General features: G+C 50.3%; 1 long non-coding RNA gene across 1 annotated transcript; it reads left to right on the top strand.

The window, feature by feature from the left end:
• The first annotated feature begins 16,080 nt into the window (after positions 1-16,080).
• Positions 16,081-17,540, top strand: LOC123132641 (uncharacterized). The gene is made up of 2 exons (XR_006464949.1): positions 16,081-16,703; positions 16,949-17,540. It is a non-coding gene; the product is annotated as an uncharacterized lncRNA (long non-coding RNA).
• The last annotated feature ends 224 nt before the right edge of the window (positions 17,541-17,764 follow it).

The raw sequence follows: 17,764 nt of genomic DNA, 5'->3' as shown, positions 1-17,764 counted from the left end.
GTTCCAGGGGTCGTCTGGCAATGTTATAGCAGGGGTGCTCATGGTATCGTGTCTCCGTCCAAAACTGGAGAAACACACAATACAAATACTAAATAAATAAAGAGATAATGACACGAATGTTTTTTAATAATGCACTTCACAATGCTTTTCCACTTTCCACCACTCATCTTATGCGAGTTGAAACATCGGTATAGTTGTAGATGTATAGAAGTCAATACCGCTTCACAGCGTTCAATCCACCGGTCACATGCTCGACCAACAACCTAATGGAAATACACAATAAGTTATATACTATTCACTCAAATATATACACTACTTTATTGAATCGTGAAACACGAAATATCTTACGCATCTGAAAGCATCTGGCTGAGATCTATCCTTCAACGACAAGATTGACCGATAATCCTGACATCAGTTGCAAGTAGAATTTAGGATGAATAACCTAAAATGTGCCCCTCTGTCATGGAAGCCCCTGGTGCCGACTCTGTCGACCGCCGGGCGACCCTCTCCGGCGAGCGTGTGTCCTCTGGTGACCGTTGGCTCAGCTCAGAGAGCGAGTCCTCGATGCGCTCATACAGGGACGTTGCCCTCACCCCGCCGGCCATTGTTGCGTCGCCGGCAGCTAGGGCCCCTGGCCGCACCTCGCCGGCTACCCGCGTGCCCGCCAGGCAATGCCTGGGCCCCCGCTCGGAAGTCCACCGTGTCTCTGGGGAGCTGTGCTCGACGCTGATGGGTTCTAGCAACTGCGGCGCAGGAACCGCCACTGTCGCCCGAGCCAGGACACCATGCCGCCGCAACCCGTCACCGGAGGAGATTGCCAAGTTGTGCTTTCGCTGCCTCGACCACTACCATCGGGTGCGTGACCGCACCAATGACATCCAATGCAGGCACCGCCTCGCCTCGGGCCATGAGTCCCGCGACTGCGACTACCGGCGCAACGGCAGCGCGCGGCCTCACCGTGACACCCCTGGAAGAGATAGCCCGCCCCCGGCCCCCCCTGCGCGTCGTCGCGCCGACACCCCACCGGTGTGCTCCCCCCGCTGGCCCCTCCTCCCCTGCTGCGCTCTGACTTGTCCGTGCGGGTCATCATGGTGCAGTCCATGGAGATGAAGGAGGCTGAGCGGGTCCTTGGTCGCGCTATGGTGGCCTCCATCTCCGGCAACAGGCCGAAGGTGGCCACGGCCGAGGTGGCCGAGCTGCTCTACCGCTCCCTCGAGCTCTCCGCAGGCGACCTCACCGTCCACGAGCACCACCCCAAGGACTTCCTCATCCTCTTCTCCTCCCTGGACACCATGCATCGTCTCAATGCCGAGCACTTCATCAGCTCGCCACGTTTCGCGTTGTCGCTGCGGCCATGGTGCAAGCTTGCACATGCTGGCACCGTCGGGTTCGAACACCACGTCGAAATCGAGCTCCGCGGCATCCCTGCCCAAGCCTGGCATCTCTTCACCGTCGAGCACATCCTCGAGGAGAGTTGCTGGATCGAGAGGCTGCATCCTCGCACACGCTCTCATGAGGACCCGGCCGTCTTCCGCCTGTCCGACCGCATGCATGACCCCGCCGACATCCGCCGCCGCCATTCTGGAGACCGTCGAACTGCTACCGGCTCGTGTACCCTCGGAGATGCCGGAGGTCAGGACGCTCACGTACCCCATCTCCATCGCGCTCGCATGTGATTCCCCGCTCAGGGTGCCCCCTCCCGGTGTCCAGGCCAATGACGACCTCGACCGAGGTGGCGCCGGCAATGGGCATGGCCAAGGCCAGGGCCCCGGACCTGGATGGGCACGACGCCACGACCGGAAGCGCAGGCTTACTGACGCAACTCCGGGCGGCCGGGCCGACGGCATGGTCATGGATGTGTTTGCCTGGCACGCCTGCGGCCGCTCGAGGCGGGCCGACAGGACGAACACAGCGACCTCCTGGCCCAGGCCGACGACGACGGCGGCGGTGCCGCCAGCCCGTCCATCGAGGGAAGGCATGCTGTCATGGCCAGGTCAGCAAGGCCCCGCTCGTTATCGTCACTGGGCTAAAAGAGGAAAAGGAGGAAAAAGAAGGGGCCCGCGGCAGAAGGCTTTGGCCGCAGGCCCGACGCGAGCGGCTGTCGCACCCGCTGACGGCCTGAGGACGATTGCGCAGAGGCCAGCTGGCGAGCTCCCTCTAGTCATTGGCGTTCCGGAAGGCCCTGGAATTTCAAACACCGGCTCCTCCACCATCTTGAGGACGATCCTGCCAGACCCACCCCTGTCGCGGCTGATCCAACGCCATGTCGGGACCTTTCCCTTTTGAGCCAGGTCCCAGACTCGCAGCCTGTGGTGCCAGAGGCTTCAGGACTGGCAGGATCGAGTGCCGCCTTGTTGGGGCAAAGTGGCATATCGCCCACTCCTGTCGCCCTGGCGGGCCCAGGAATCTCTGCTGACCGGTCATCGCAGCCCCATGATCCCACAACAGCGGTTTCGGCGGGAGGAGGCACACTCGTTACCCCCCCCCCCCGCCCGCTAACACGCCTGCGCCCTCTTCTGAAGTTGGGGTCCCCCCTCATCCCATGGCTACTGATGGACCAAATGTAGTTGGACCACCCACTGCTGAGCCCACACCTCCAGCACCGCTGCCCCTTGTGGCTGCTCCCGGAACCCCCGTCACTGGATCTCCGGAGGCCAAGGCCCAAAGCCCAATTTCCATACTGCAACAGCCTTGGGGTCACTTTACGCCCGCGCCCAATGGTAATCACCGCTCGCCTGCCCCTAGACCCCGTTCTCCAGCATCTGGACGGTTTGCCTCGCCGCCAATCACGATGTGGCGATCGCGCAGCCGTGCAACCACGCAGCAGGCATGTACACTCAGCGAGTTTCTGGCCGCGGCCACGAAGCACATCAGCACGTCGTTGCCGACACCCGGGAAGCGGCCACGTCGCCCCCTCAACTTTGCCCCACGGTGAGGCCATTCCGCGGCTGCCGCCACGCCTGCGGCGCCGCCTCCGACAGTAGAACGGAGGGCCCATGTGTAGATCCTGCGCACCCTAGGGATTGTAGGCACCAACCAGAAGATCACAACCATTGAGATGAAAGCCTACGACGACATGTTCACGGCGCTGGTCCCACTATCTGTGCTCAAGGCCATCGCTGCCCTAGTCGATCGGGAGATCCCAGCATGCTTCACCTCTTCCACGCGTGAGGCCGTCGCTTGCGAGAGCTAGGTCCACCGGTCCACTCATCGTCGACCCCTTGTTCATGGATCACGGACTAAATATCGCAGTTTGGAATGTTCGCGACCTTAACTCGCGCGCTCGGCGTAGTGCCATCCGTTCTCTGTTGGGCACTACCGGCGCCTCCATTGTATGCTTACAAGAAACTAAGATGACTTTGATCTACTCGCGCATTGTGCTAGACATCCTCAGCTCCGAGTTCGACGACTACACTTACCTCCCGGCCGATGGCAAATGGGGCGACATCCTCCTCGCCTGAAAGAGAAGAGTTGTCACGATCTCTGATCCCCTGCTCACCCAGAACGCGCTCATGGCCAAGGTGTCCGCGGCCTCCGGGACGCGTGGTGGCCGACAACGGTCTACGGACCCCAGGATGACGCAGACAAAATCCTATTCCTCCAGGAACTATGTGATATACGTGCGGCCTGCCCCGGCCCATGGATGATATGTGGAGATTTCAATCTCATATACCGCGCTGAGGACAAAAACATGGGTGGCCTGCATCGGCGAATGATGGGAAGATTTCACTGCTCCATCAGCGACCTTGCCTTGAAGGAGATATAGCCCAACGGGCGTTGCTTCACGTGGTCGAATTAGCAATCGCCGCCCACGCTGGTGCACCCTAACCGCGTTCTTTGCACCTCTGATTGGGAAGATGCGCATAGCGAATGTCACCTCCGATGCCTTGCTTCGGTCATGTTAGACCACTGCCCGTTGCTGTTGGATTGATCTCCCATGCCGACGGTGAAGGAAATATGCCCTAGAGGCAATAATAAAGTTATTATTTATTTCCTTATTTCATGATAAATGTTTATTATTCATGCTAGAATTGTAATAGCCGGAAACATAATACATGTGTGAATACATAGACAAACACAGTGTCACTAGTATGTCTCTACTTGACTAGCTCATTGATCAAAGATGGTTAAGTTTCCTAACCATAGATATGAGTTGTTATTTGATCAATGGGATCACATCATTAGGAGAATGATGTGATTGACTTGACCCATTCCGTTAGCTTAGCACTTGATTGTTTGTTTACTGCTATTGCTTTCTTCATGACTTATACATGTTCTTATGACTATGAGATTATGCAACTCCCGAATACCGGAGGAACACTTTGTGTGCTACCAAACATCACAACGTAATTGGGTGATTATAAAGGTGCTCTACAGGTGTCTCTGATGGTACTTGTTGAGTTGGCATAGATCAAGATTAGGATTTATCACTCCGATTGTTGGAGAGGTATCTTTGGGCCCTCTCGGTAATACACATCACTATAAGCCTTGCAAGCATGATAACTAATGAGTTAGTTACGGGATGATGTATTACGGAATGAGTAAAGAGACTTACCAGTAATGAGACTAAACTAGGTATTGGATACCGACGATCGAATCTCGGGCAAGTAACATACCGATGACAAAGAGAACAACGTATAGTGTTATGCGGTTTGACCGATAAAGATCTTCGTAGAATATGTAGGAACCAATATGAGAATCCAGGTTCCGCTATTGGTTATTGACCAAAGACATGTCGCGGTCATGTCTACATAGTTCTCGAACCCGTAGGGTCCGCACGCTTAAAGTTCTGTGACGATCGATTTTAGTTTATATGTTTTGATGTACCGAAGGTAGTTTGGAGTCCCGGATTTGATCACGGACATGACGAGGAGTCTTGAAATGGTCGAGACATAAAGATTGATATATTGGAAGCCTACATTTGGACATCGGAATAGTTCCGGGTGAAATTGGGATTTTACCGGAGTACCGGAGGGGTTACCGGAACCCCCCGGGGACTAATGGGCCTTGTTGGGCCATAAGGGAAAGAGAGAGGGGTCGGCCTAGGGCAGGCAGCATGCCCCCTTCCCCCTGTCCGAAATGGACTAGGAGAAGGGGGGGCGCCCCCCTTTCATTCTCTTTTTCTCCCTGCCTTTCCCCCTCCTAGTAGGAGTAGGAAAGGGAGGAATCCTACTCCTACTAGGAGGAGGATTCCTCCTCCTAGGCGCGCCAACAAGGGCCGGCCGGCCTCCCCCTTGCTCATTTATATACAGGGGCAGGGGGCACCTCTAGACACCCAAGTTGATCACAAAGATCTCTCCCAGCCGTGTGCGGTGCCCCCCTCCACCATAATCCACCTCGGTCATACTGTAGCGGTGTTTAGGCGAAGCCCTGCTGCGGTAGCTTCATCAACATCGTCACCACGCCGTCGTGCTGACAAAACTCTTCCCCGAGCTCTGCTGGATCGTGAGTTCGCGGGACATCACCGAGTTGAACGTGTGCTGAACGTGACGTTCTTTCTGTACTGAGGATGGGTCGATCGTGAAGACGTACGACTACATCAACCGCGTTGTCATAACACTTCCGCTTAACGGTCTACGAGGGTACGTGGATGACACTCTACCCTCTCGTTGCTATGCATCACCATGATCCTGCGTGTGCGTAGGAAATTTTTGAAATTACTGCGTTCCCCAACAGTGGTATCAGAGCCTGGTTTTATGCGTAGATGTTATATGCACGATTAGAACACAAGTGAGTTGTGGGCGATACAAGTCATACTGCTTACCAGCATGTCATACTTTGGTTCAACGGTATTGTTGGATGAAGCGGCCCGGACAGACATTACGCGTATACTTACGTGAGAATGGTTCTACAGACGTGCTTTGCACACAGGCGGCTGGCGGGTGTCAGTTTCTCCAACTTTAGTTGAACCGAGTGTGGCTACGCCCGGTCCTTGAGAAGGTTAAAACAGCACCAACTTGACGAACTATCGTTGTGGTTTTGATGCGTAGGTAAGAAAAGTTCTTGCTCAGCCCATAGCAGCCACGTAAAACTTGCAACAACAAAGTAGAGGACGTCTAACTTGTTTTTGCAGGGCATGTTGTGATGTGATATGGTCAAGACATGATGCTATATTTATTGTATGAGATGATCATGTTTTGTAACGGAGTTATCAGCAACTGGCAGGAGCCATATGGTTGTCGCTTTATTGTATGCAATCCAATCGCCATGTAATTGCTTCACTTTATCACTAAGCGGTAGCGATAGTCGTAGAAGCAATAGTTGGCGAGACAACAATGATGCTACGATGGAGATCAAGGTGTCGCGCCGTGATGATGATCATGACGGTGCTTCGGAGATGGAGATCACAAGCACAAGATGATGATGGCCATATCATGTCACTTATATTGATTGCATGTGATGTTTATCCTTTATGCATCTTATTCTGCTTTGTTTGACGGTAGCATTATAAGATGATCTCTCACTAAATTTCAAGATAAAAGTGTTCTTCCTGAGTATGCACCGTTGCCAAAGTTCGTCGTGCCGAGACACCATGTGATGATCGGGTGTGATAAGCTCTACGTCCATCTACAACGGGTGCAAGCCAGTTTTGCACACGCAGAATACTCGGGTTAAACTTGACGAGCCTAGCATATGCAGATATGGCCTCGGAACACTGAGACCGAAAGGTCGAGCGTGAATCATATAGTAGATATGATCAACATAGTGATGTTCACCATTGAAAACTACTCCATTTCACGTGATGATCGGTTATGGTTTAGTTGATATGGATCACGTGATCACTTAGATGATTAGAGGGATGTCTATCTAAGTGGGAGTTCTTAAGTAATATGATTAATTGAACTTAAATTTATCATGAACTTAGTACCTGATAGTATTTTGCTTATCTATGTTGTTGTAGATAGATGGCCCGTGTTGTTGTTCCGTTGAATTTTAATGCGTTCCTTGAGAAAGCAAAGTTGAAAGATGATGGTAGCAATTACACGGACTGGGTCCGTAACTTGAGGATTATCCTCATTGCTGCACAGAAGAATTACGTCCTGGAAGCACCGCTGGGTGCCAGGCCTGCTGCAGATGCTGCTGACAACGTTAAGAACGTTTGGCAGAGTAAAGCTGATGACTACTCGATAGTTCAGTGTGCCATGCTTTACGGCTTAGAACCGGGACTTCAACGACGTTTTGAACGTCATGGAGCATATGAGATGTTCCAGGAGTTGAAGTTAATATTTCAAGCAAATGCCCGGATTGAGAGATATGAAGTCTCCAATAAGTTCTATAGCTGCAAGATGGAGGAGAATAGTTCTGTCAGTGAGCATATACTCAAAATGTCTGGGTATCATAATCACTTGACTCAACTGGGAGTTAATCTTCCTGTTGATAGTGTCATTGACAGAGTTCTTCAATCACTGCCACCAAGCTACAAAAGCTTCGTGATGAACTATAATATGCAAGGGATGAATAAGACTATTCCCGAGCTCTTCGCGATGCTAAAGGCTGCGGAGGTAGAAATCAAGAAGGAGCATCAAGTGTTGATGGTCAATAAAACCACCAGTTTCAAGAAAAAGGGCAAAGGGAAGAAGAAGGGGAACTTCAAGAAGAACGGCAAACAAGTTGCTGCTCAGGAGAAGAAACCCAAGTCTGGACCTAAGCCTGAGACTGAGTGCTTCTACTGCAAACAGACTGGTCACTGGAAGCGGAACTGCCCCAAGTATTTGGCGGATAAGAAGGATGGCAAGGTGAACAAAGGTATATGTGATATACATGTTATTGATGTGTACCTTACCAGAGCTCGCAGTAGCACCTGGGTATTTGATACTGGTTCTGTTGCTAATATTTGCAACTCAAAACAGGGACTACGGATTAAGCGAAGACTGGCTAAGGACGAGGTGACGATGCGCGTGGGAAATGGTTCCAAAGTCGATGTGATCGCCGTCGGCACGCTACCTCTACATCTACCTTCGGGATTAGTTTTAGACCTAAATAATTGTTATTTGGTGCCAGCGTTAAGCATGAACATTATATCTGGATCTTGTTTGATGCGAGACGGTTATTCATTTAAATCTGAGAATAATGGTTGTTCTATTTATATGAGTAATATCTTTTATGGTCATGCACCCTTAAAGAGTGGTCTATTCTTGTGAATCTCGATAGTAGTGATACACATATTCATAATATTGAAGCCAAAAGATGCAGAGTTGATAATGATAGTGCAACTTATGTGTGGCACTGCCGTTTGGGTCATATTGGTATAAAGCGCATGAAGAAACTCCATACTGATGGACTTTTGGAATCACTTGATTATGAATCACTTGGTACTTGCGAACCATGCCTTATGGGCAAGATGACTAAAATGCCGTTCTCCGCAACTATGGAGCGAGCAACAGATTTGTTGGAAATCATACATACTGATGTAGGTGGTCCGATGAATATTGAGGCTCGCGGCGGGTATCGTTATTTTCTCACCTTCACAGATGATTTGAGCAGATATGGGTATATCTACCTAATGAAACATAAGTCTGGAACATTTGAAAAGTTCAAAGAATTTCAGAGTGAAGTGGAAAATGATCGTAACAAGAAAAAAAGTTTCTACGATCTGATCGTGGAGGAGAATATTTGAGTTACGAGTTTGGCCTACATTTGAAACAATGCGGAATAGTTTCGCAACTCACGCCAGCCGGAACACCACAGCGTAATGGTGTGTCGAACGTCGTAATCGTACTTTACTAGATATGGTGCGATATATGATGTCTCTTACTGATTTACCGCTATCGTTTTGGGGTTATGCTTTAGAGACGGCTGCATTCACGTTAAATAGGGCACCAACAAAATCCGTTGAGACGACGCCTTATGAACTATGGTTTGGCAGGACACCAAAGTTGTCGTTTCTTAAAGTTTGGGGGTGCGATGCTTATGTGAAAAAGCTTCAACCTGATAAGCTCGAACCCAAATCGGAGAAATGTGTCTTCATAGGATACCCAAAGGAAACTATTGGGTACACCTTCTATCACAGATCCGAAGGCAAGATATTCGTTGCTAAGAATGGATCCTTTCTAGAGAAGGAGTTTCTCTCGAAAGAAGTGAGTGGGAGGAAAGTAGAACTTGATGAGGTAACTGTACCTGCTCCCTTATTGGAAAGTAGTTCATCACAGAAACCGGTTCCTGTGACATCTACACCAATTAGTGAGGAAGCTAATGATGATGATCATGAAACTTCAGATCAAGTTACTACCGAACCTCGTAGGTCAACCAGAGCAAGATCCGCACCAGAGTGGTACGGTAATCTAGTTCTGGAGGTCGTGTTACTTGACCATGACGAACCTACGAACTATGAGGAAGTGATGATGAGCCCAGATTCCGCAAAATGGCTTGAGGCCATGAAATCTGAGATGGGATCCATGTATGAGAACAAAGTGTGGACTTTGGTTGACTTGCCCGATGATCGACAAGCCATCGAGAACAAATGGATCTTCAAGAAGAAGACAGACACTGACGGTAATGTTACTGTCTACAAAGCTCGACTTGTTGCAAAAGGTTTTCAACAAGTTCAAGGAGTTGACTACGATGAGACCTTCTCACCCGTAGCGATGCTTAAGTCCCTCTGAATCATGTTAGCAATTGCCGCATTTTATGATTATGAAATTTGGCAAATGGATGTAAAGACTGCATTCCTGAATGGATTTCTGGAAGAAGAGTTGTATATGATGCAACCTGAAGGTTTTATCGATCCAAAGGGAGCTAACAAAGTGTGCAAGCTCCAGCGATCCATTTGTGGACTGGTGCAAGCCTCTCGGAGTTGGAATAAACGTTTTGATAGTGCGATCAAAGCATATGGTTTTATACAGACTTTTGGAGAAGCCTGTATTTACAAGAAAGTGAGTGGGAGCTCTGTAGCATTTCTAATATTATATGTGGATGACATATTGTTGATTGGAAATGATATAGAATTTCTGGACAGCATAAAAGGATACTTGAATAAAAGTTTTTCAATGAAAGACCTCGGTGAAGCTGCTTATATATTGGGCATCAAGATCTATAGAGATAGATCAAGACGCTTAATTGGACTTTCACAAAGCACATACCTTGATAAAGTTTTGAAGAAGTTCAAAATGGATCAAGCTAAGAAAGGGTTCTTGCCTGTGTTACAAGGTGTGAAGTTGAGTAAGACTCAATGCCCGACCACTGCAGAAGATAGAGAGAAAATGAAAAGTGTTCCCTATGCTTCAGCCATAGGCTCTATCATGTATGCAATGCTGTGTACCAGACCTGATGTGTGCCTTGCTATTAGCCTAGCAGGGAGGTACCAAAGTAATCCAGGAGTGGATCACTGGACAGCGGTCAAGAACATCCTGAAGTACCTGAAAAGGACCAAGGATATGTTTCTCGTTTATGGAGGTGACAAAGAGCTCATCGTAAATGGTTACGTTGATGCAAGCTTTGACACTGATCCGGACGATTCTAAATCGCAAACCGGATACGTGTTTATATTAAACGGTGGAGCTGTCAGTTGGAGCAGTTCTAAACAGAGCGTCGTGGCGGGATCTACATGTGAAGCGGAGTACATTGCTGCTTCGGAAGCAGCGAATGAAGGAGTTTGGATGAAGGAGTTCATATCCGATCTAGGTGTCATACCTAGTGCATCGGGTCCAATGAAAATCTTTTGTGACAATACTGGTGCAATTGCCTTGGCAAAGGAATCCAGATTTCACAAGAGAACCAAGCACATCAAGAGACGCTTCAACTCCATCCGGGATCAAGTCCAGGTGGGAGACATAGAGATTTGCAAGATACATACGGATCTAAATGTTGCAGACCCGTTGACTAAGCCTCTTCCACGAGCAAAACATGATCAGCACCAAGGCTCCATGGGTGTTAAAATCATTACTGTGTAATCTAGATTATTGACTCTAGTGCAAGTGGGAGACTGAAGGAAATATGCCCTAGAGGCAATAATAAAGTTATTATTTATTTCCTTATTTCATGATAAATGTTTATTATTCATGCTAGAATTGTATTAACCGGAAACATAATACATGTGTGAATACATAGACAAACATAGTGTCACTAGTATGCCTCTACTTGACTAGCTCATTGATCAAAGATGGTTAAGTTTCCTAACCATAGACATGAGTTGTTATTTGATCAATGGGATCACATCATTAGGAGAATGATGTGATTGACTTGACCCATTCCGTTAGCTTAGCACTTGATCGTTTGTTTACTGCTATTGCTTTCTTCATGACTTATACATGTTCTTATGACTATGAGATTATGCAACTCCCGAATACCGGAGGAACACTTTGTGTGCTACCAAACGTCACAACGTAACTGGGTGATTATAAAGGTGCTCTACAGGTGTCTCTGATGGTACTTGTTGAGTTGGCATGGATCAAGATTAGGATTTGTCACTCCGATTGTCAGAGAGGTATCTTTGGGCCCTCTCGGTAATACACATCACAATAAGCCTTGCAAGCATGATAACTAATGAGTTAGTTACAGGATGATGTATTACGGAACGAGTAAAGAGACTTACCGGTAACAAGACTGAACTAGGTATTGGATACCGACGATCGAATCTCGGGAAGGTAACATACCGATGACAAAGAGAACAATATATAGTGTTATGCGGTTTGACCGATAAAGATCTTCGTAGAATATGTAGGAACCAATATGAGCATCTAGGTTCCGCTATTGGTTATTGACCAGAGACGTGTCTCCGACATGTCTACATAGTTCTCGAACCCATAGGGTCCGCACGCTTAAAGTTTTGTGACGATCGGTTTTATGAGTTTAGATATTTTGATGTACCGAAGGTAGTTCAGAGTCCCGGATTTTATCACGGACATGACGAGGAGTCTCGAAATGGTCAAGACGTAAATATTGATATATTGGAAGCCTACATTTGGACATCAGAATAGTTCCGGATGAAATCGGGATTTTACCGGAGTACCGGAGGGGTTACCGGAACCCCAGGGGACTAATGGGCCTTGTTGAGCCATAAGGGAAAGAGAGAGGGGCCGGCCTAGGGCAGGCAGCGCGCCCCCTTCCCTCTGTCCGAATTGGACTAGGAGAAGGGGGGCGGCACCCCCCCCCTTTCCTTCTCTTTCTCTCCCTGCCTTTCCCCCTCCTAGTAGGTGTAGGAAAGGGAGGAATCCTACTCCTACTAGGAGGGGGATTCCTCCTCCTAGGCGCGCCAACAAGGGCCGGCCAGCCTTCCCCTTGCTCCTTTATATACAGGGGCAGGGGGCACCTTTAGACACACAAGTTGATCACAAAGATCTCTCCCAGTCGTGTGCGGTGCCCCCCTCCACCATAATCCACCTCGGTCATACTGTAGCGGTGTTTAGGCGAAGCCCTGCTGCGGTAGCTTCATCAACATCGTCACCACGTCGTCGTGCTGACAAAAATCTTCCCCGATCTCTACTGGATCGTGAGTTCGCGGGACGTCACCGAGTTAAACGTGTGTTGAACATGTGCTAAACGCAGAGGTGCCGTACGTCCGGTACTGAGGATCGGTCGGTCGTGAAGACGTACGACTACATCAAGCGCGTTGTCATAACGCTTCCGCTTAATGGTCTACAAGGGTACGTGGAAGACACTCTCCCCTCTTGTTGCTATGCATCACCATGATCCTGCATGTGCGTAGGAAATTTTTGAAATTACTACGTTCCCCAACAGATGGCCCACAAACGCTTCCACTTCGAGGACTACTGGCTTCTGCTGGACGGCTTGCACGACACCGTTGCCGCGGCTTGGAGCTCGGTGCACGATGACGACCCCTTCCGACGGCTGGTCAAGCGCCTTTAAGCTACTGCTTGCTGCCTCTCGAGTTGGAGTGACAAGTCCACAGAGAATGTTTGGGAGAAGCTTTCCATATCCTGCGAGCTGATCTTGTGCTTCGACAACGCGCGTGAGGACCGGGTGCTCTCGCCACCGAAGGAGTGGCTATGCAAGCAGCTCAAGCTCGCCTACCTCGGCATGGCATCCATGGAACGCACGATCGCTAGACAACGTGCCCGCATCGCGACTCTCAAGGACGGCGACGCCAACATGAGCTTCTTCCACCGGCAATGCTCCTACCGACGGTAGAAGAACCGCGTGTAGAGCCTTGCCGTGGACGGGTAGGTGCTCACGGATCACGAGGAGATGGCCAACTCAGCGTTCTCGCATTTTGATGGCTTGCTGGGCACCGCCATTGACCGGTAGCACACCCTGGACCTTTCCCAGCTCATTAAACCCGGCGACCTCGCATGCCTTGACGCACCTTTCAGCCTGGAGGAGATATGGGAGGCGGTCAAACGCATGCCGGCGCGCAAAGCGCCCGGACTGGATGGCTTCACCACGGAGTTTTTGCGCGCTTGTTGGAGCATCATCCGGCAGGACATCTAGGACATTTTCAAGCTTCTCTACGCACTGCGAGGGCATGGGTTCAGCAAGCTTAACCAAGCATTGCTAACCTTGCTTCCCAAACGCGCAGATGGCCACAAGCTCGGCGACTATCGACCGATCTGCCTGATCACATAGTGGCCAAGATCTTCGCGAAGGTCCTGTCATTGCACCTTGCTCCCAAGCTTGACACCCTTGTCAATCGCAACCAAAACGCGTTCATCGCCGGACGTAGCCTCCACGACAACTTCATTCTAGTCCGGCTATCCCTCAAGCTGCTGCATCAACTTAGCGCGCAGGACCATGCTCAAACTCGACCTCACACGCGCCTTCGACTCCATCTCCTGGCCCTTCCTTTTCGAGGTGCTGCGCCAGTATGGGTTTGGAGATCAATTCCGGGAGTGGCTGGCCATCCTTTTGTCCACGGCGAGCACTCGAGTCATGCTCAACGGAGTTCCCGGCCCACCGATCTGGCATCGCCAAGGACTGAGACAAGGCGACTCTACCTCCCCACAACTCTTCATGCTGGCGGTGGACACACTTGGGAGGCTGATGCGCCGCGCCCTCCAGACCGGCATCCTCCAGCAGCTTCACCATCGATGCGCCATCCCGGCGATCTCTCTCTACGCCTACGATGTGATGCTCTTTTGCCACGCCACTACCGAGGAGATATCCGTTGTCAAAGGCATCCTGGACGTGTTTGGCACGACTTCTGGGCTCCGGGTGAATTACACCAAGAGTTCTGTCACGGTTCTTCACGGCGGTGATTCTGATGCGGGGTTGTTAGAGCTGCTTGGATGCCCCGTCGTGGCCCTGCCGGTCACTTATCTGGGCATCCCGCTCACCACCCGCCGCCCCTCCGTGGCCCAGATACAACCCCTTGTCGACGCAATGGCGGGTCGGCTCCCTACCTGGAAGGCATGGCTGATGAACAAGGCCGGACGGCTGGCGCTCGTCAAGTCGGTGCTCAGCGCGATTCCGATTCATCAACTGCTCACGTTCGCGCCACCAAAGAAAATCCTGAAGCAACTAGAGAAGATTCAGCGTGGTTTTCTTTGGGCCGGCCGCGTGGACACCCACGGTGGACACAACCACGTGAATTGGCGCCGGGTCTGCCGCCCGCTCGAATATGGAAGCCTAGGTGTCCGAGATCTTGAGCGCACCGGGCTCTCGCTCCGGCTGCGTTGGCTATGGCTTGCGCGCACGGACACAGATCGCGCATGGCAGGGGATGGACCTGCAATTTACTTCAGAGGAGCGCGCACTCTTTCACACTTCCACGGCCATGGCCATCGGGGACGCACGACCGCCCTCTTCTGGGAGGATCGCTGGTTCGGTGGCCAATTCGTCCGCGAGCTCGCGCCCATGCTCTTTCAGTGCATCCCCAAGCGTCGCCAGAAGTCGAGAACGGTGGCGGAGGCCATGACCGGCAACAGCTGGGCATGCGACATCCATGGACTGCTCGGCCTTCCCGAGATTTTACAGTAACTGAAGCTTTGGCACTTAGTGCAGCATGTCCAGCTATCCAACGAGCCGGACAAGTTGCTCTGGAGTTGGACCACCAATGGTGCATACACCGCTCAGTCTTGCTACCGGGCAACCTTCCACGGAGCGACGGGCTTCCACTCCTGGAAGCTCATATGGAGGAGCTGGGCACCGCCAAAAGTGAAAATTTTCCATTGGCTGGCATTTCAAGATCGCTGCTGGACCGTGGAGTGACTCGCACGTCGTGGCCTGCAGCACCACCCGCGGTGCCTTCTGTGCGACCAAGAACCGGAGAAGATCAGGCACTTAATGCTCACATGCCCATTCACTAGGCAGACATGGCATGAGGTCCTATCTTGGTTGCGCTTGCCGGCGCCGGCGCCCGAGCAAGATGACTTGCTCATGGACTGGTGGCTGCGCGCGAAGGAATCCACACCGCCAGCGCTCCGCAAGGCGCTGAAATCCGTGGCGCTTTTGGTGCCATGGATGATTTGGAAGCATAGGAACGCGTGCGTTTTTGACCATGTGAGCCCATCGTTCAAGGAGCTTGTCGACATGATCAAGGACGAGGCCCGATGTTGGGCAAAGGCCGAGGCTCAAGGGCTCAGGGTCGTTTTGCCATCATCCTGGGATGTCCACAGAGCCCCTGATGGCTGTGTAAATCTGCCTCATAGGAGGATGTAAATTCCCTCTCTTTCCAATGCAATGAAACGCAAAGGCCATTTGCATTTTCTCGAAAAACCTGAAATGTGAGAGGATAATGGTCATACAAGGTTATACCATGATTCCTCTGATCACAAAATGTTTCGGAAGAGAATGCCCAGCAAAAACTTTGCCACAGAATTGATTCACAAGTTCTAAAAAGCGCTCCTTCTCCTACAGCAAATAAACTATTAGTGCATGCCAACTCACAAATGGTAATAGAGAAATCGTGGTTATCAGAAGTAGCCAATGATAGAAGCGTTATCAGTGTCGAAAAAACCTTCTATTTCGAGCTCAGTAATCAACACTTTGAGATGACATTTTTTGCTGAAATTTGTAATAATACAACTGTTACGGTGATTGGCAATTTTACAGACCGTCCATCCACTATGATCAAACGATGGAGAAACTAGAGTTACAAGGAGTTACGAAGACTAAAATTACAAATAGGTAGGACCACTACAAAACTAGGATGGGGCTAGTCATTTTCTAAAAGGGTAGTTCCATCCAATTTTACTCAAGGCCAAATCCTGTTCGTACCCTCGCTGTGTGGCCCGAAACATCTGGGTCGCTCCTCCACTCTTCCCGTGGAAAACTTGTTCGAGCCTTATCAGTTCGAAGCAGCAGGGTAGGATAGGGCGGAGCCGCCGGTGTCCCCGGAGGTGGCGGTGGCAGCGGCAGAGGGGGTCAGCGAGGATGGCCGCTGGGGCGAGGAGGCGGAGCCGATGACCCCGGCGGTGGCAGCGACAGAGGGGGTCGGCGATGATGGTCGATGGGGCGAGGAGGCGGAGCCGATGACCCCGGCGGCGGCGGAGGGGTCCCAGGGGCTCGAGGACCGACGTCTGATGCAGTCGTGGTTCCTCGTCGTCAAGAGCTAGATCGAGCGCCCGACGGTGTAGCCGTCCAGAGGAAGAGGAAGAACATCCTGCGCCGGTTCGGCCGTGGCGTCATGGAGGAGACGGAGAGAAAGGGCACCGGTGGCCCCGTGAAGGTCCAGGAGGTCGCCGCCTCATCGTGCAGCGCATGATGGTGGACCGATGGGCGTCGAAGAGGCACTTGACCTTGCCGGATCACGCTGTTGCTGGCGTAATCCAGGCCGGATATGTGGAGAGCCCGGCGCAGCACCGTCTACAGGTCCATATCTCTTACAGTCTTACGCTACCTTGTTCCTTGTATAAGTATCTGACGAAGCACATAAGCTTTCCACAGTGGCCATGTAACTAAATTCTGAATGTTGCTTAGTTATGCTTAATGGAGCAGGTGGGCAACTCCCTTTTGTCTAAGTTTTTGCAAGTCTGTGATATCTGTATTATGTAAAACAGGTCATGAATGATTCTGCAGTTGCTGATACGATTTTTTTGCTTCCAATGCTTTGTTAGATTGATAAGGGCCGGAGCTTCAATGACGAATCTACTATTCAGCACACAGCCCAACTCGACAGTCACTAGCCATGTCAATAGGCACTCAGGGGCATGCTCGCCTCGGCAGTCATCAAGGTGGCAATAGGACACTTGAATTCTACCATTTCAGGCGAGATCAAGCTGCATAGGAATATGAGGAACAATCCGATCTAGAGAACATGAAGATGACGCTGGAGTCGGTGGACGTTGTGCTCCACGACGCTGAGAGGGAGTCTATCAAGCATAAGTCCATGCTTCTGTGGCTGAAGCAACTTAAGGATGCCGCGAACGACATCTCTCACATGCTTGAAGATTTTGAAGATGAAACTGACCTCAACCTGGTATGCAAGATTCTGATTTGGTCACTATCAATCTTGATCTGAATGTTGTTGTTTAATAACATTTGAATATTTTTAGATAGTGAACTACATCTAAAACTTTTTTATGTACTGAAGTAGATCTAAACCTCACTATGGGAGTTGATCTTTGAGTCGATGTAAAGTAAAAGCTACTTATACTTGTTGATGCCAAGACCACCTTTTCATTCGTAAATAATGTCCATGTTTTCTTATGTTTCACAAATAGTAATCTATGTCCACAAATATCATGATTTGATTGAGGGGAAAGTGAAGTAATACTAGTCTGGTATCCCAAGTGTAATATTAGTTAATGCACTATTTTTTGTCAAGCATGTGATTGAAACAAGACAGAAGGACCAAAATCATCTACACTTTCTCACTAAGTAGAAATTTTCTACTGTAACCCTTCTGGTTTAGGAAAGTGACAGTTTTCAGA

The sequence above is a fragment of the Triticum aestivum genome, chromosome 6A, assembly GCF_018294505.1.
Source record: "Triticum aestivum cultivar Chinese Spring chromosome 6A, IWGSC CS RefSeq v2.1, whole genome shotgun sequence".
NCBI lineage: Eukaryota > Viridiplantae > Streptophyta > Magnoliopsida > Poales > Poaceae > Triticum > Triticum aestivum.
The sequence above is the reverse complement of the archived record's forward strand: the minus strand, read 5'-3'. Positions and strand labels throughout refer to the sequence as shown.